The following is a 16839-nucleotide window of genomic DNA, read 5'->3' on the forward strand; positions in this document are numbered from 1 at the left end:
TAATCCGGGGCACCGATTAGCCAGAGTGCTTCGGGGAATGGTGCCGCCGCTAGGTCCGCTGTAGGTAGATAACCCCTGAACGCCTGCATATGTGAACGAGAGAGTGCATCAGCCGCATGATTCAGTACACCCGGCACATGTTTCGCCCTGAACTGTACATTCAGTCTCATGCAAAGCAGCACAACTTCCTTCAACAATCTCAAGATCCACTTGCAGCGTGCTGCCTGATTGTTAATACATTCGACAACAGTCATATTGTCAGACCAAAATACCACAGAGCGGTTTCTGAACTCGTCCGGCCATGCCATCAGAGCAACAAAGATAGGGAATAACTCGAGGAACCCTATGTTACCTGTGAGACCGCTGGTGTGCCACCACGTCGGCCATGTTTGCGCCGACCATCGATTACCAAAGATGGCGCTGAATCCCACGCTCCCCGCCGAGTCAGTCCACAAACCCAGCTCGTCCGAGGACGCTGGCGGCTTGTTCCACACTACTTGACCGTTGAAGTCCGCCAGAAATGCCAACCAGATGCGCATATCCTGGCGAACCTCTGCAGACAGTCTTGTGGGGTGGTGTCCTTCCTTGAGACCAACCATAGCTTGTGCAATAGAGCGTGAAAAAGGGCGGGCCATTGGTATCACTCTTAAAGCAAAGTTAAGCTGACCCACTGCCTGCTGTAGCTGGTGCAGGGTCACCTTCTTCTTACTAAGGCACAGTTCCAGTGAAGCCCTAAATTTAGCTACTTTTCCCTCTGGCAAACGGAAACATCCCTCCACAGAAACGAGCTCAATTCCCAGAAACTCGAGTGAAGTAGATGGTCCGACCGTCTTACCTGGTGCCAATGGCACTCCAAACTCCCCCATGAGGGTGCAAAAGTCCCGAAGTGCCTGCGCACATTCCGTGTCGCCGGCTGCTCCCAAGAACAGAAAGTCATCTAGGTAATGCATAACATGCCTATGCCCTGTGGCCTCAGTGAATGCCCACTCTAAAAAACAGCTGAGGGGCGTGGCCAAGATGGCGGGGTGAGCGGACGCTTCCTCCCGTAGCTCCTCCGGCCCGGCTCAGCTCGAGCCCCGATTCCTGCGCCTCTCTCCCCCCGCGGCTGCACTGCGGGTGAGAGAACTGTGCCGGAGTTCCTGGGGCACATTTTGGTGCCACTTTGACTTCTGGAGCCCCGGGGGAAGTTCCCGAAAAGTTTATTCGGAGATCGCTCCGAGGACTAGAGCCCGGGTCGCCCTGAGGAGAGGAGCCTGGAGGCGGAGCGTAGTGCGGCGCTGTCCGCGCGCCTTGGCTGGCCCGAGTGCTGAAAAGCGGAACACCGGAGGTCCTGAAGGAGCGGACTAGAAGGACTCCGCGGAGCGAGGTGGCTTCCTGGCGGTGCCCTGGTGGCAAGCACCATTGCTGGGCGACGGACTTTAGCCCTGTACCGGCGATCCCCCCACTGCCCGGGGTCTCGAGGGGCGACGCCTTGCGAACTCCGCGCCCGGAGGCGCTGGATGGCGGAGTTCGAGCAGTGCCCGAGCCGGGCAATCGACTGGTGATGGGGGGAGGCGCCGGTTTCGCACTTTCCGGACCCGTTATCATTTGAGAGTTGCCCACGGACTTGCTGGCCCGGGCTGCCTTCTTGGGTCCCACCCTCCCGCCATCTTGTCTTTGTGTGGCTGAGCCCGGTGGCCCCTGCCCACGCCCCTCTCACACGGGAGCCTCGACTCGTTCTGGCGCTAGCTCATCTACTGCCCTCCCTGGGAACACGAGACGGGAGGCCTACTCTTCGGACATTGCTGCCTGCCCTGCTGGCCCGAGGGCCGTCTTGCCCATGCCCAGACCGCCATTTTGTCGCCTGCGACGCACTATCCTTGTCCTCGGCGAAGGCCTCACATCTGGTGCCCGCGAGCGGTGGCGCTCGCCTACAGCAACTAATCCTGGGCTTTGCCGGGCCCCAAGATGACTGGAAGACGTGGCGCGGCACGGGGTGATCGCACCTTGCCGGAAATGCTCGGCAGGTCCCAGCAACTACGCGACAGGACGCAGCCGTCCCCGGGGGCCTCCCGGGCATCAACGGACGCAACTGCGGGCGAGCCGCCGGTCACGCGGTCCTTCATGGAGGACTTATTCACCTCCCTCAAGGAGGAATTTCAAACTCTTAAGACCGAAGTGGCTGGAGAGGTCCGGGAGGTGCGCAGGGAAGTCGAGGGCCTGGGCGAACGGGTCGATACTGTGGAGACGGCGGCTCAACGCCGCGATGAGGAGATAACCCATCTCCAACAGGACGTCCTCCGCCTCCGGGAGCAATGTGTCGAGCTCCAGGCCCACTCGGAGGACCTCGAGAACAGGTCCAGGAGAAACAACATCCGGGTCCGGGGTGTTCCATCCGCCGATGAAGGTACGGATCTAGTGGCTTATCTGCAGGACCTGTTCCGTGACATCTTGGAGGAGGGAGCGGATTTCCCCATCCGCATCGACAGGGCACACAGGGTGGGCCGCCAGCGCCAGTCATCAGCACCCCCGCCTGATATCCTGGCATTCTTGCCGGATTTCCCTCTAAAGGAGCGCATCATGACTGAGGCCCGTAGGAAGCAACCATTGACCTTCCGCGAAAGACCTGTAGCGCTCTATCAGGACCTGTCGGCCATCACACTGCAAAAGCGCAGGTCTTTCCGCATCGCTACGGACTTTCTGCGAGAGCACGAGACAGCCTACTCCTGGGGTCACCCCTTCCGTCTTATCTTTCGATGGAATGGGGTACTGCATCAGCTGCGCTCCTTACAAGATGTTTGCGGGGTGCTGGGTCTTACTGCTACGGAGGAGGACGGGGCTACACCCGCATGGAGGCGCCCCGAGCGGCGGGGCCGACGGAGGTCGAGAAGGCGCCCATCGTCAGCGCCAGTGAGTCGCCCGGACTCGCCCACCATCAGAGCTGACATGGCGGAGGCCCTGAGGACTGCGGCCAGGAACTTGCCTGAATCTACTGGTGTGGCCTTGACGGCCTAATTTTTCTCCGGGGGGAGAGGCTCTTAGCTTTTACGATGCTGGGCTGGGGGTTGGGGGGGCGGGGGGGTGGTGTGTGGCTGGACGTCCACTTGACTGTTTTCTGCAGACTCGCCCATTTGGGCTAGACTGAGACTATGGGGTGTTGTTTTTTGCTTTTTGTTTTGGCCGGTTGCCATCAATGGTTTTTGGGGGGGTTTCATTGTTGGTTTGTTGTGGGGGGGTCCCGTCCGAAGCTGTCCGAACGAGTACGATGCCGCCTCTGGCCTTCCCTGCGCCCCTCCGCTAATCCCCCGCCTGCTGCATAGCGCGCTGTTTCCCTGGAGGTGATGCCACCCCTGAAAGTAGTGACCCTTAATGTCAAGGGTCTGAATAACCCCGTAAAGCGTAGGGCGATCCTCTCCCTATTGGAGGGGTCGCAGGCGGATATTTGCCTCCTGCAGGAGACCCATTTACTCTCCAGAGATTGCCATAGGTTGCGCTCTGCCAAGTTCCCCACTCAACTTTTTTCCTCTGCTGCGACTAAGACCGCTGGGGTGGCCATTCTTTTAGCCAGCTCCTTTAGGGGGGAGGTGCTGTATAAACATGCCGAGCAGAAGGGGAGGCTCTTAGTGTATCGCATGCGCTTAGGAGGAGTTACCTTTACGGTTGGTTCGGTTTACAGCCCAAACGATCACCAGGATCGTTTCCTGGACTCGGTGTTGGTGGACGTTACTGCCTCGCCCGATCGCCATGTCATCCTGGGGGGAGACCTGAATATGGTCTTCGACTCCACTCTAGATAGGTCTGCCCAGCGTTTTCCGCAGACAGGGGAGCTTTCTAAAGCGGTGCGGGACCAGATCGCAGAGATGGACCTGCATGACCTCTGGCGCACCATGCATCCCACCGATAGGGACTACTCCTACTTTTCCCACGCACACCGCACTTATTCGCGGTTGGATTATCTTTTGGTGAGCGGCCCACTTCGCTCGGCCGCCACGGCGGCGGATATCGGGGTCTTGTCTCTGTCCGATCATGCGCCGGTCTCCGGAGTTTTTGCGTGGCCGGCGCCCCCCCCCTCGAGAGGGATGTGGCGGCTTCGGGACACGCTTCTCCATAAGAAATCGGTGGTGAGGCGAGTGGAGGAGGTCATCCAGGACTACCTGACCCACAATAACAACTCTGACACGTCCCTGGCTACACAGTGGGCGGCTTTGAAAACAGTCGTCAGGGGAGAGTTTATCTCCATCTCCTCGGCTGAAAATAAGGAACGCCAGCGCAAGAGGGAAGAACTGACGGCGCAGGTTAGGGAGCTTGAGCAGGTCCACCGCCGGACGGGGGCACCTCGGGTTTGGAAGCAACTGAAGGCGGCACGAAAACTCCTCTCTGCGTTGGATCTAGATCGAGCGGAGTACGCAGCGCTGCGCCTGAAACATGCCTTTTACACCGGCGGAGACAGGTGCGGTAAGCTCCTGGCCCATAGGCTTAGGGTTGCGCAGCAACGCAATGTGGTGAAGGAGCTGGTGGGAGTGGATGGGATCCCGGTTTCCGGTGACGCGGAGGTGGCAGATACCTTTCGATCCTTTTACGAGTCACTGTACGCTTCAGAATCTTCCCCACCGGGAGAGGCTGAGGCCTATCTGGAATCCGTGACCCTCCCGGTCTTGGACCCCTCCCAGGCGGACCACCTAGAGAGGGACATTCACGTGGAGGAGGTTATCTCCGCGATCGCACGGCTGAAGCATGGCAAAGCCCCGGGCCCGGATGGCTACACGGCCTTGTTCTACAAGACCTTCTGTCCCACTGTTGCTCCTCTCCTGGCTCGCTTGTTCAACTCCTTCTCCGAACCGGGCGCCATCCCACCGGACCTCCTCTCGGCGACTGTGTCGGTTATCCCCAAGCCGGGGAAGGACCGGACCTTGTGCGGCTCGTACTGGCCCATTTCGCTCCTAAATGTGGACCTCAAGCTTTACACCGGAATCTTGGCGGCCAGACTGGGTCTACACTTACCAGGTTTGGTGGAGGCAGATCAGGCCGGTTTTGTACCCGGTAGGCAGACGGTCGACAACACGAAGAGAGCGACGCACGTCCTGGAAAAGGCCTCACGCGTCCCGGGGGAGCGGATGCTGCTATCGGTCGACGCGGAGAAGGCCTTTGATAGGGTTCATTGGCCATACCTCGAGCTGGTCCTTGGGAAACTAGGGATCGGCGAGAAGTTCCGCACTATGGTCTTTAACTGCTATAGGAGACCGTCGGCGTCAGTGCGTGTCAATGGACACAGCTCCAGCAGCTTCACCATCGAGCGCGGCACGAGACAGGGTTGCCCTCTCTCGCCGCTCCTCTTCGCCCTTTATATGGAGCCGTTTGCGCAGAGGATCCGCGACAACCCGGACGCTATTGGGGTGAAGATGGGGCAATACACACACACTGTCAGCTTATACGCGGACGATGTCTTGTTGACCCTAGATGACCCCAGGCGGTCGCTCCCTGCCTGTGTCCAGGAGCTGAACGCTTTTGCCCGCGTTGCGGGCTTTAAAATGAACATGACTAAGTCGGCTGCACTGGATGTGTCGCTCTCTGCCGACACCAGACGGGACCTTCAAAGTCTCTTCCCTTTGCAGTGGTCCTCCTCCACGGTGCCTTACTTGGGCATTTTGCTTGCTCCCACCCTGCCTGCCATGGTCGCAGCTAACTATTCCTCTCTAGGCAAAAAGATAAAGGAGGAACTCGGCCGATGGAACAAGGGCCTACTCTCGTGGCTGGGCCGTATTGCGGCGGTGAAAATGACGATACTGCCCCAGATCCTGTATCTTTTCCGCGCTCTACCTCTTCAGCCCCCCGTGGGCTGGATACGGCAGGCGCAGGCAGACATCTCCCGCTTTGTGTGGCAAGGCCGTAAGCCTCGGATGAAGCGGGTCCTCTCCATGCTTGCCCCGGAGGCGGGAGGTCTCGGGGTCCCGGACCTCCGGAAGTACTTTCAGGCGGCGCAGCTCCGGTACCTGGTGGAGTGGAGCCGGTGGGAATCGGACAAACACTGGCTCTTTCAAGACCAGGCAGTTGCGGGCCGTACCCTCCAGGAGGTCCCGTTCCTACGGCGCGCTCACCGCCCGCCTAATCTCTACGCCTCCTTTATCACCCGGGTCCCGCTAAGAGTGTGGGACGCGGTGTGTGAGCTACGGGAGCTCACCACTTTTCCGTCGCCGTTCTCTCCCATTGCTGACAACCCGGACTTCACTCCGGGCCTGGAGCCGGGGGCCTTTTCCCACTGGGTGAGTGCGGGATGTAGAGCGCTTTTCCAGATCTACGGGCCGGAGGGCGTGCTCCCCTTCCAGCAGCTCCGACAGGAGTTTGGCCTGACGGAGGGGGACAGACTGCGTTACATGCAAGTCCGCCACTGGGCTCTTCAACCCTCAGTGCGTGACGTCGCCGCCCGTACAATTACGCCCTATGAGCGATGGTTGGTGACCCGGGCCTCGGATGCCAAACTCATCACTGATTTGTATAAATTTCTCCAACCCCCGCCGTTTCACTACCATAACCCGGGGAGGGAGCGCTGGCACAGGGAACTGGGCAGGACCCTGAGCCACAGGGAATGGGACAAGATTGCGTATCGGGCGAGGCACTCTGCGTACCACACTGGGCTGACGGAAACCTTCACTAAAGTGTCCACCTATTGGTACTACACCCCGGAGCGGCTCTACGAGATGCGCAAACTAGGCGATAAGGGTTGTTGGCGCGGCTGCGGACAGGAGGGCACCCTCACGCACATTCTCTGGGAGTGCCCGGTGCTGTCGGCCTACTGGAAGGAAGTCTTAGATGAGGTGGATAGGCATTTTGAGATTGAGCTCCCGCGCTTCCCCGCGTATGTCTTGCTTGGCCTCCCCAATGACTTGATGTACCCGCTGAAATCCCGCAGGGGCAGGCAGATTGCGATTGCGCTAGGCTCAGCCGTTCAGAACATACTTGTCCTTTGGCGCACCCCCACTGCCCCCTCTATCACTGGTTGGTTGCATAGGCTCTGGCAGGTACTGGGTATGGAGAAGATATCGCTAACGGTGGCTGGGAATGTTGACCAGTTTGAGGAGCTCTGGCATCCCTTTTTGGCACTGCTGTCCACGGAATTTCGCGAGCTAACGTGCCCACGGTACTTGCGCCTCCTTAGGCTGACACCGCCGGCGCCAGCGGCGGAGTGACTGTGCGGATTGGGGACCGGGGGCTGGGGGTGGGAAGTGGGGTTATATGCTTCTAATGCTGCTTTTCGGACGGGGATGTTGGGGTGTTGTTTTCTTTTCTTTCTTCCTTGCTTTTCTTTCTTCTCCTTTTCTGGGGTCGAGGGGCTGGTGGTATGGTATGCTTCTCTTTTGCTGTGTCGCAGAGTGCTATTCTGGCTTGGCCTTGCCTAGGGAGTGGGGGCCTACGGGGGGTTGTTTACAGTGCCTTACTGCCTTATGTTTTTTTGCCTTGTTGCCCTCTGGGGCACCCTGCCTCCCTCTTCTTCTTCTGACTCGCTGCAACGTTTTGCTTCTTGTATTGTATGTTTGCCTGACCTCCTGCTCCCCTCCCCGTGTTTTTTATGCCTTAATAAAATACTTTAAACCTAAAAAACAGCTGAATGTTTCAAAATAGGCACAAGAAATGGAGCAACCCATCGGCATGCATTTATCCATGTAATAACGTCCTTGGAATGCAAAACCTAGCAAACGCTGATCCTGTGGGTGTACCGGGAGCAACCGGAACGCTGATTCGATATCTGATTTCGCCATCAGCGCCCCGGGGCCCAGGCGATTTAACATGGTGACGGCATCATCGAATGATGCGTACCGCACCGAACAGACTTCTGGGTCAATAGCATCGTTCACTGAGAAACCCCTTGGAGCAGACAGATTATGGATCAGCCTAAATTCCCCCGGGTCTTTTTTGGGGACCACCCCTAATGGGGAACAGATGAAATTTGTTACTGGCGGGTGCTGAAATGGGCCAGCGATTCGGCCTAGGGTCACCTCTTTAGCGATTTTCCTCTCCACCACACCTGGATTATGTTGTGCCGAAAGCTGGTTTTTACAAAATGGTTCCCCACGAAAATCCCCCGCCGGGATGTGGAAGCCATATAAGAATCCCTTCCTCAACACCCCAGCAGAGACATAATCAGGGTATTTGTTTAACCAGGGAGTCATAGCCATGAGATCAACGGGAGTGGGCAATTGTACACAACGATCCACCTCAGTCTTGTTTGGACCCTCCTCTACCTCCCGACCCACTATTTTTTGACCTGCATGAACTCTCCGGTTGCGAGGAATTCCCACAACCCGCACACGCATGTTTGAACTTACATGCCCCTTGCGGTCTGGTACAGTTGCCTCTATTGAAGCCCCAACAGACCCCCCGCTTTCCACCATTCCCGCCGTTTCTTGGCTGGTGATCGCCACCGGCGCCTGCTCGAAAGGGCACCGCAGGCTGATGGCGGGAAAACCCCGACCCATTCCCACCTGGCGAGGACGTCCTCGCCGCGCCAGGCAGGAGCTGCTTCTGCCAAGAAATCGAGTCGAGGCAATCCCATGTCAGAGATGAATCATACTCTTTCGCTCTACGGAATTTCATGTCGTAACCCATCCATTCATTCCCCTCATATGTTTCATAAAAATCCATTATACGTGCCTGATAACAAGATAATTCGGGCAATACCTCGGGCTTACGGGCAATACCTCGGGCTTACGCTCGCCAATAATTGCAGTAAACATTGCAAAGGCCTTGGCCCAATTTGTTATCGTCTCATCCACCCTGAATCCCGCCATTTTTGCTCGCCAGACACTCGGGTGCCAAAAATCTTTCTGTGTCTTAGCATACTCCATCTCGCGATGGTCAGTCAACAACGAAAACATATTGACATACTTGTCTGCCCATATCAATTCTTTAGTGGCCAACGGGATATGTTGAACCACTCTCTCCCGTCTTGAGGGCAATGAGCCCTCCCCCGCCACTGGCAAAGCGAGCTTACCCGGTTCGGTCGTTGTTCCCGCCGTTTTCTCGATGCCACTTGCCGGTCCTTCCGGGGTCACCTGCGGGGAGACAAGAGGGAGATTCGCCTTCGCGGCATCTCGCGACTGCCGCAACTGCTGTATTAGTAACTTGGCCTCTTCGGCCGTGTCTCCGGGTGCCGTAGCACCCCCTGCCTTTCTGTTGAGCCATGCGGCCAACTGGGTGGCCAATTCGGGAGGCATGTCCTCGTCGTTGGCGGGCGTAATCACAACCGGAATCGGTTGACCCGCGTCTGGGATTGGTACTGGGGCATCAGCTGGTATGGCAGGGCTGACCGGGGGTACCTCACGGACCGGAACTTCCCCTGACGCCGCCCTCCTCTTGACCCGTTTCCCTCTACCCTCGGGGACGACTCCCGGCAATGCCGGGCCTATTACCTTCTTCGAGTTACCAGGCTTGTTCAGTGCGGCCAGTTGCTTCTTAATGCCCGCCATATCACGACCAAGCGCTGGAACTTGACCGATGCTTCGTTCTATCCTCGTCATCCTGTTCACCAACATACGAAGCACCTGGTCTGTCTCGGAAGCCTTTCCTGCCTTCTTGCCAGACATGGTTCGATTATCTCCTCTGGGTCGATCAAGATGGTCCGAGACTCTTCTCTGTAAAGTCACTAAAAGAGAAACACAAGGATTAAAAGTTCTCAAAATTGCTCCTTGTTCCGTCGAGGGCTCACGTGCAACGAGTGGGTGCAGCTTCCAAGCACAGGAACAAGAGGACGCTTCTTCGGATTCCCGCTCTCTTTATTCCTCTTCGGGACGGCGTGAACCCTCCGCCGGTATGCCTACTGGGCGTGGCCATCAGTGTAGGTGTCTAGGACAACCCCTCTTGGGCGGGAAAAGGCGCGCCCCGGCTACGCCGCTTCGGGCATACCAGCCGAGACACGCCCCCCACCCAAAATGGTTTCCCGGGAGGATCGGGGCCCCCAACCATACGTTCGGGGGGACCGAGTGGTCGCCCCTTTCCATTCTGCTTCTGGTATTCGCCAACTGTTGGATACATGTACTGGATCCTTAACATTCAGTGCTAATATACAACAGTATGCACAAGAATTTCTGATGGTTATGCTTGGAGTACTAGAAGATGAAGGCGTTCAGTTTGAGAGTTTATTTGGACTCAGCTACAAAATGGCAACATAAATGTGAATAGTGTTTATGAAACTCAAGGGATATAGTTGGCAGAGAACGATTTTTATATTTAGCAATACCTGACTGCAAATCTGTACCATTTTCCAAATTAGTAAAAGAAGCTGATCATGAGGTGATGTGTTCTCGTTGTAAATCAAGAATGCTATCTACATCATGCCTACAAAGATATAGAAAATATTTGATTATAATGCTGCAATGCTGTAGACCAAATGGAAGAAAAGTGGAAACCAAAATAAGAAAATGTGCTGCTAATCAAGTATCTATTTCTGGAAGAACTTTTGCATCAGATGCTATTGTTTTCCATGCTGGAAGTACTACTACAAGTGGACATTATACAGATGTGCTTTCCCTCATGGGTATTTCCCTCAATGGTATTATTTTTCCTTCAAAAACGAGAAGGATTATTCAACTTGTGCACCATGCTGGTTGTTGATCAACTCGGCATCGCATTTGATAAGTCTATATTTATTTTTCTGTCCAAAAAATTGGTTTGATTAACTTTTAATGAAACAGGAATGGTCTAAAAAAAATTCCATTTGGACAGAAAAAAGAGTTGACTGTTCGTTACTCTATGAGTAGTAGGAGTGTACTGTAGTACGGAGCCGGGTTCATTGTTTTGTTGTTCTGAACTTTTAGTGAGTGAGCATTTCTCTGTGCTTATGACTCTTTATGCTTTGCTGCCTGAAACCAATATACATCTGACCTGGGTGATAGCTACACTTTGTGCATACTTTCTGGACAGCCACAAGACAGAAAGTGCTGGGTGTGACAGGGGTTATATCTGCATTCATATGCATACTGATGGTCTTCCTGGGCTGGGAGTGGTCGTTCAAACTTTACATTTGTACAGGTTGTGTCCTGCCCCCACACAAAAGGCTGATTTACACACTACTGATGTCATGAGCCTGTGTTGGGTTGGAAGGGATTGTTGTGCACTTCTAAGGGATCCTTTAAAGTCACCACTTGAGCAGAGACATTTTTGATTATAAATAGAGGGGCTCTGACCCCATGTTTTCAGACACTGTGTGAGACTTGTAACCAGTTACTGCTGGCTCTAAATCCTGCACATTGCAAGAGGACTGCTGTGGCGACAGAAGGAGCTGCCATGAGGGCTACCTTCTTTGTTTTGCTGGCCTGCTGCCTGTTCAGTGGCTGAAGGAAATGCCACTTTGCCAAGTACCCTTAGGTGGTACCCTGCTTGCCTGCCTGACACTTCTGGGGTGCCCCCAAATGTTTTCTCAAAAATCCAGCATGTAGCGAGCGCTGGTTACTGCTCCTTGTATCTTCAAGGCAGTGCACACTGAAGCACAGCTGAGGACCAACAGAAAGTGCGAGTGGAGCGATTTGCCACCATGGGAAGGTAACCCATGCTGAGCTCCTCCTCACTGTGGCACAGTGGCATTGGAAGCAGAAATTCTATGTTGGCGCACCGGCACTCTGTGCATGTATCGCTGCCGACCCAAGGGAGATCCCTCACCAGCGCAGCCCCCCTCCCTTCCAGCAACACACAGTTGCAATGTAACGCCAGTGTCAACCCTGCCCAAGGGACAGTACCGTGACTGCAGGACCGCCCCCAGGGAATGCCTGAATATTGGCACCCTACTGGCCCCACTTCTGAGACCCGCAAGGTGTGTAGAAAAACTTGGAGGGATCACAAAACCACCTCTGTCCTCCAGGTACTGTGGGGTTCTGACAGAGGCATCGCCAATCCACATGCCTTCACGGTAGGCCTAGGCAGAGTGCGCAGTGTCATCCAATGTGGAACTCAGTGAAGTGTAGAAAAACTATGCCATGCTATGGGGAATTCCATGAGCAGTGGAGTGCAGCACATCACATTGATTTTTAGCACCAAGAGTTTCTCTGGTGCTGTAAAATCATAATGAATGGCATCATGGAGAGTGCCAGAGAGTGTTGCCTCCTTCTGCCACTTGAGTAGATTTTCAACTCCACCAGCAGCTCCCTCATTGCGAACAGCATCTTCCTCAAAGCATGTGGCAGCTTTCTCAATCTGAGCAGCCGCGATCTGCCATAAATGCACGCATTCAGAAATCTCACCGGAGGGTGGTCTAGCATGTAATTTCTGTAGCTCTTGCTTGCCAACTTTTCCACGTTACTCTGCTGAATTTTTAGGAAGTCTGCACTCCAAGCCGAGTGAGCAAGACTCTGCAAACTCTGCCAGTGGAGCATAATTCTTCTTCCACCCTTACTTTATGGGTGGCCGAGCCTATTTTAAAGAGGAAAGGCTGCACTTGGTTCAGCAGCTGCCTTAGCATTCAGGAGCCGCTGCACTTTGAATGGTCCATACATGGGTCATTAGGAAGTAGGGTTTTACTCCTTTTTCTTACGCTGATGATACCCAACTTCTCTTATCCTTCGATAAGGACACTGAGTTTATTGATTAGTGTTCTGCAAATGGCATGATTGCCATATCAGACTGAATGACAGTACACTGCCTTCAAGACAGAAATCTTACTGATTGGCTCAGCTCAGACTTCCTGGTCCCCTAGGTGGTGGTCGGTAGTTTTGGGTCTTGCTCCCTCTCCATTTACAGTGGCAAAAAACAGGGGGTCCGCTTAGATGTATTGTTATCTATGGACCAAGTCATGACTACGGCAGGGAACTGCTACCATACCCTAATCCTTCTGCACGGGTCTTCCGGTGGTTACCTCTTTCTGTACATAGAACCCTGATTCAGGCTTTGGTTATTGAGGGGCTTGCCCATTTGTGTTTAAATGTGGGAATCATGTGGTGTTTCTAAGCCATTCTGCAGTACCTACAAAGTCTTTATGGTTATGGTGATATTTTGGGTGATTCATGTGTTTTACTTCTAATCTAACTAGCATCATATTCACTGATGTTACGATGTATGTCGTTTTGATTCTTGCATTGTCCAGGATAATGAGTTCTATATCAGTATTTGCACAATATGCACAGCATTTATGATTCATGTAGTTTTGGTCTACGTTATGTACAATATGCTATGTTTTAATATAATCCTGTACAGAGTCTCTTTTGTCATGTATTCATTGTTCTTCTCTAAAAGTGTGTTGTGCAAACACTTTGCACATTGTCTCTGATTGTAAGCCTTCCTGCTCTGTGCCAAGCAACCAGAGGGTGAGCACAGGTTATCTTGGTGTCTAATTTACCTGCCCTGACTAGAGTGGTGGGTTCTGCCTGGCTCAGGTGCATATCCTAGCCAAACAGAAACCCAATTTCGAACAGGTCCATCTCAATGAAATTTGTGACACCTTTGAATTGCATTCTCAGTATAGGGTTACAATATGGCTTCATTGAAGATTCTTTTTGTCGTAATACAACCAACCAAAAGCTAATATGGATGGCTGTACTCGACCCAAAGAATAACCATATAGTCCAGTTAGAACTATGTTTGCTCACTAGATAGTAATTGACGTCAGTTTAGGAACTCTGTGAAAACCATATAACAATTAAAAATTAAATACTATACGAAAACACCATCAATTTATTTCGTAAAAATTAATAACATATCTGGAAATCACAGTACATGATTAAAAACATTTCATAATTACACAACAATAAAAAAACAAGAGTCAACGCGGCGTTTTGGTGTCTTTTGTGGATAGGTACACCTTCTTCAGGACATTTTTTTTTAAATCACTAAAAAGAAATATCACAATTAAAATTTACTTCTAACAGAGTCCTAATCTATGCTGACGTTGAAAATTACATTTTAACTTACAATAATGTGCTATAAAAATCACATATTACAGTACTTATAGCGTACAAGCATTACCATTAAAGATAAAACTGAAGTTGTACATAGTAGTGATCACTATTTATTAAAAAGGCCCACTTATAATTGATTATTCACCATTTTTTTATGTAAATATACACATGGCCCCTGCTGTTAATCATGCCTTACTTATACATATTTACTATATCACCTTTCAATATGTATCTCTTTCTTTAAAAGAATTCAATCTTGCAACATACCTCGAAATTTGAGAGATTTTTAGGAAATAGATTGCATTTAGATGATAAAGCTTCTTATTCTTTTAATGACGTATCTTGCAGGTTTGGTAGTGGATTTTGTTAAATTTTCCACCTAAAGAATAAGTTATATAAGATATTTGCTGTTCAAAGCTCTTAATGACACATATCTCATTTAGGCTTTTGGGCTTCTATATCAGGAGGTTAACTTAATATCAAAAGTACCTGTTACCTGAATCCAAGTCTTGCACTAGCAGGATAGTTGCTGTACCAGGGGTGACCACCGTATGAGTTCAAACACAATTGTGTTAAAAGATGGACAGAAATACACAGTGTTTTATTTAGTCTGATGTATATTTATGTAATTAATGAGAGTCTTTTGTTATAATCAAAAAATGTTGTTACCTTTTTATTTAATAATAAGTTGGATGCAATCCCATTCCGGAGTCACTTTGTAAATGGAGTCTTGCGACTGTAGGATCGATAAGATTAGGAATCGTCTTAATAATTGCTTCCTTCTGCCGTTTTGTAAATCTCCATATCACGGCTTTGAATCTAAATGGAAGAAATGTATCCCCATTAGTATCCGGGTCCACCAACCCTTATATCAAGGTCTCAGATCGTCCTTATTGATACGACCCCATAGACATTTTGCTAAATTCGGTTCTGTCTCATTTAGCTAATTAAATATAGCCCATTAATATTACTCACATATTTTCACTTTAATTGTGAGTCATCGTTTACTAAACAGAACAACCTCACTACTTGTTTTTTACGATATAACCCCCTGAATCAACACTCGGTGAGTCAAAGTAGAGTGGGCTGTATTTAGATACTCGTTATATTTAATTTTAGAGTTAACTCGAACTGGTCTCATACCGAGATAACATGCATACAGATAAATGTAGCGGCTATTTAGAGGGCTCAAAGGTCCGTTTACCCCCACGGCTCTTGCAATTTCAACCCGTTTATTACCGCTAAAGAAAAATGTTTTGGGTGCTTCCGTTTCGCATGGAGTAAGAGTGCATATACGTTATTTTTACCCATGAGCGTTTACTATAGAGTTAACTAGCATCCCATTTTGTTTAGCGATCAGTAGGCGGGCACAAGGACCCGTTACTACATTAGCTCTTATAAATCCAGCCTGGGCGCATTTTTTTGTAATAAAAATTAGCCTACATCCGTTTCACAAAGAGTTCTAGTGCATATAAGCTATTTAAATCATAATTTCAAAACTCGAAGGACCATTGCCCTAACAGCTATCACAGTTCTTGCTCACATACCTTCTTTTAAAACAGTGGCCTCCCTGTCACCGGGTCCTAGTACAGCCTTCTGGTATGTGGGAGAGTTTCTAATGCCGCCGTTTAAGTACTTCCTTAGAGGTCACGGGTCACTACAGGTACCCCGGTCACGTGTTACACGGCCACCATGTTGTAATGGGTATTTGTTGTTTGGAACAAATGCTTCCCCGTATTAACAATGTTATCATCACACTTTTTTTTATATAAAATTTCGTATTATTCTTATTCAAGAATTATCCGCTAACTATTTTGTAGTTTCATTGTATCTGGAATAATTTGTGCTACTATTGTCGAACATTGGCTATTCAATCCACTAGAGTTCAACCGAAAGTTTCCGCCATCTTGGAGTGGGTTTATAAAAGGCAACGGGGAAATATTTTACGGGGAAATATTTTACAACATCGAATCCCATCCCATCTCTATTCTGTTGCTTAATTCCATATCAATAGACGTTCAATCTGTGCATAAAAATACACGTTTTACCCACATAACTTCTTCATAATGTAATCGTGGATGTGATATCTCAATAGCCTAAAGTGGGTAGATAGTGTCAACCATCATGGAGTGGGTTTATGTTTCACAACCTAGATTACTTTTTAATACTATGATCGAGGATGTGATCTCTGATAACATAATACTTCTGTATGTAATAAAAAACGAACACATTAATAAAAGAACTGCAAAGGATAACAACCTTAGGAATTCAATCTATTTATATTATCTTTTCCCAATCTTCTTTGTTGTTTAATCCTTTATGAACCGAGTTGAATTGGGACATATAAAATTGTTCTCTTTTTTTGCGTTTTATGGTAATATCTCCTCCTCTCATATTCATTTTGATGGACTCCAAAACACACCATTTAAGATCTTGTTTGGTGTGTTTTGCAGTGGTCCAATGTTCCACTAAAGGTGCTGTGTTTTTGTGAGTTCTAATTGCGGACCTGTGCTCATTTAGTCTTATTCTAACTTCTCTCGCTGTCTCTCCTATATATATTAGATCGCAAGGACACTTAATCAAATGGATTAAGTTTTGGGATCTACAGTTATTGAACTCCTGGATTCAATGCTTCTTCTCATTTATGGTAATTTCTGGACCTTTAATAATGTCCTTGCAGTTACCACATCCAATACAAGGAAATGTGCCTTTAGGAAGTGGGGTCTTGTCTAGCGTGAGTTGAGTTGGTGGATTGGTGTCTCTGGGTTCAAGAAGATGATCCTCTCTCCTTCAACAGCAAGGCAGGTCTCAAGCAGAAGGGCTGTCCTCTGAAGAACAAAGCAGATCTCAAACAGCAGGGCAGTCTTCAGGAAGCATCAGGGCATTCCTCCAAAGGATAAGGCAGGCTTCAAGCAGGAGGGCAGTTTTCTGGAGGACAAGACAGCCTTTTTATATTCTTTCACAAGTTCAGGAATTAACTGAA

Source organism: Lissotriton vulgaris, chromosome 3_2 (assembly GCF_964263255.1).
Source record: "Lissotriton vulgaris chromosome 3_2, aLisVul1.2, whole genome shotgun sequence".
Taxonomy (NCBI): domain Eukaryota; kingdom Metazoa; phylum Chordata; class Amphibia; order Caudata; family Salamandridae; genus Lissotriton; species Lissotriton vulgaris.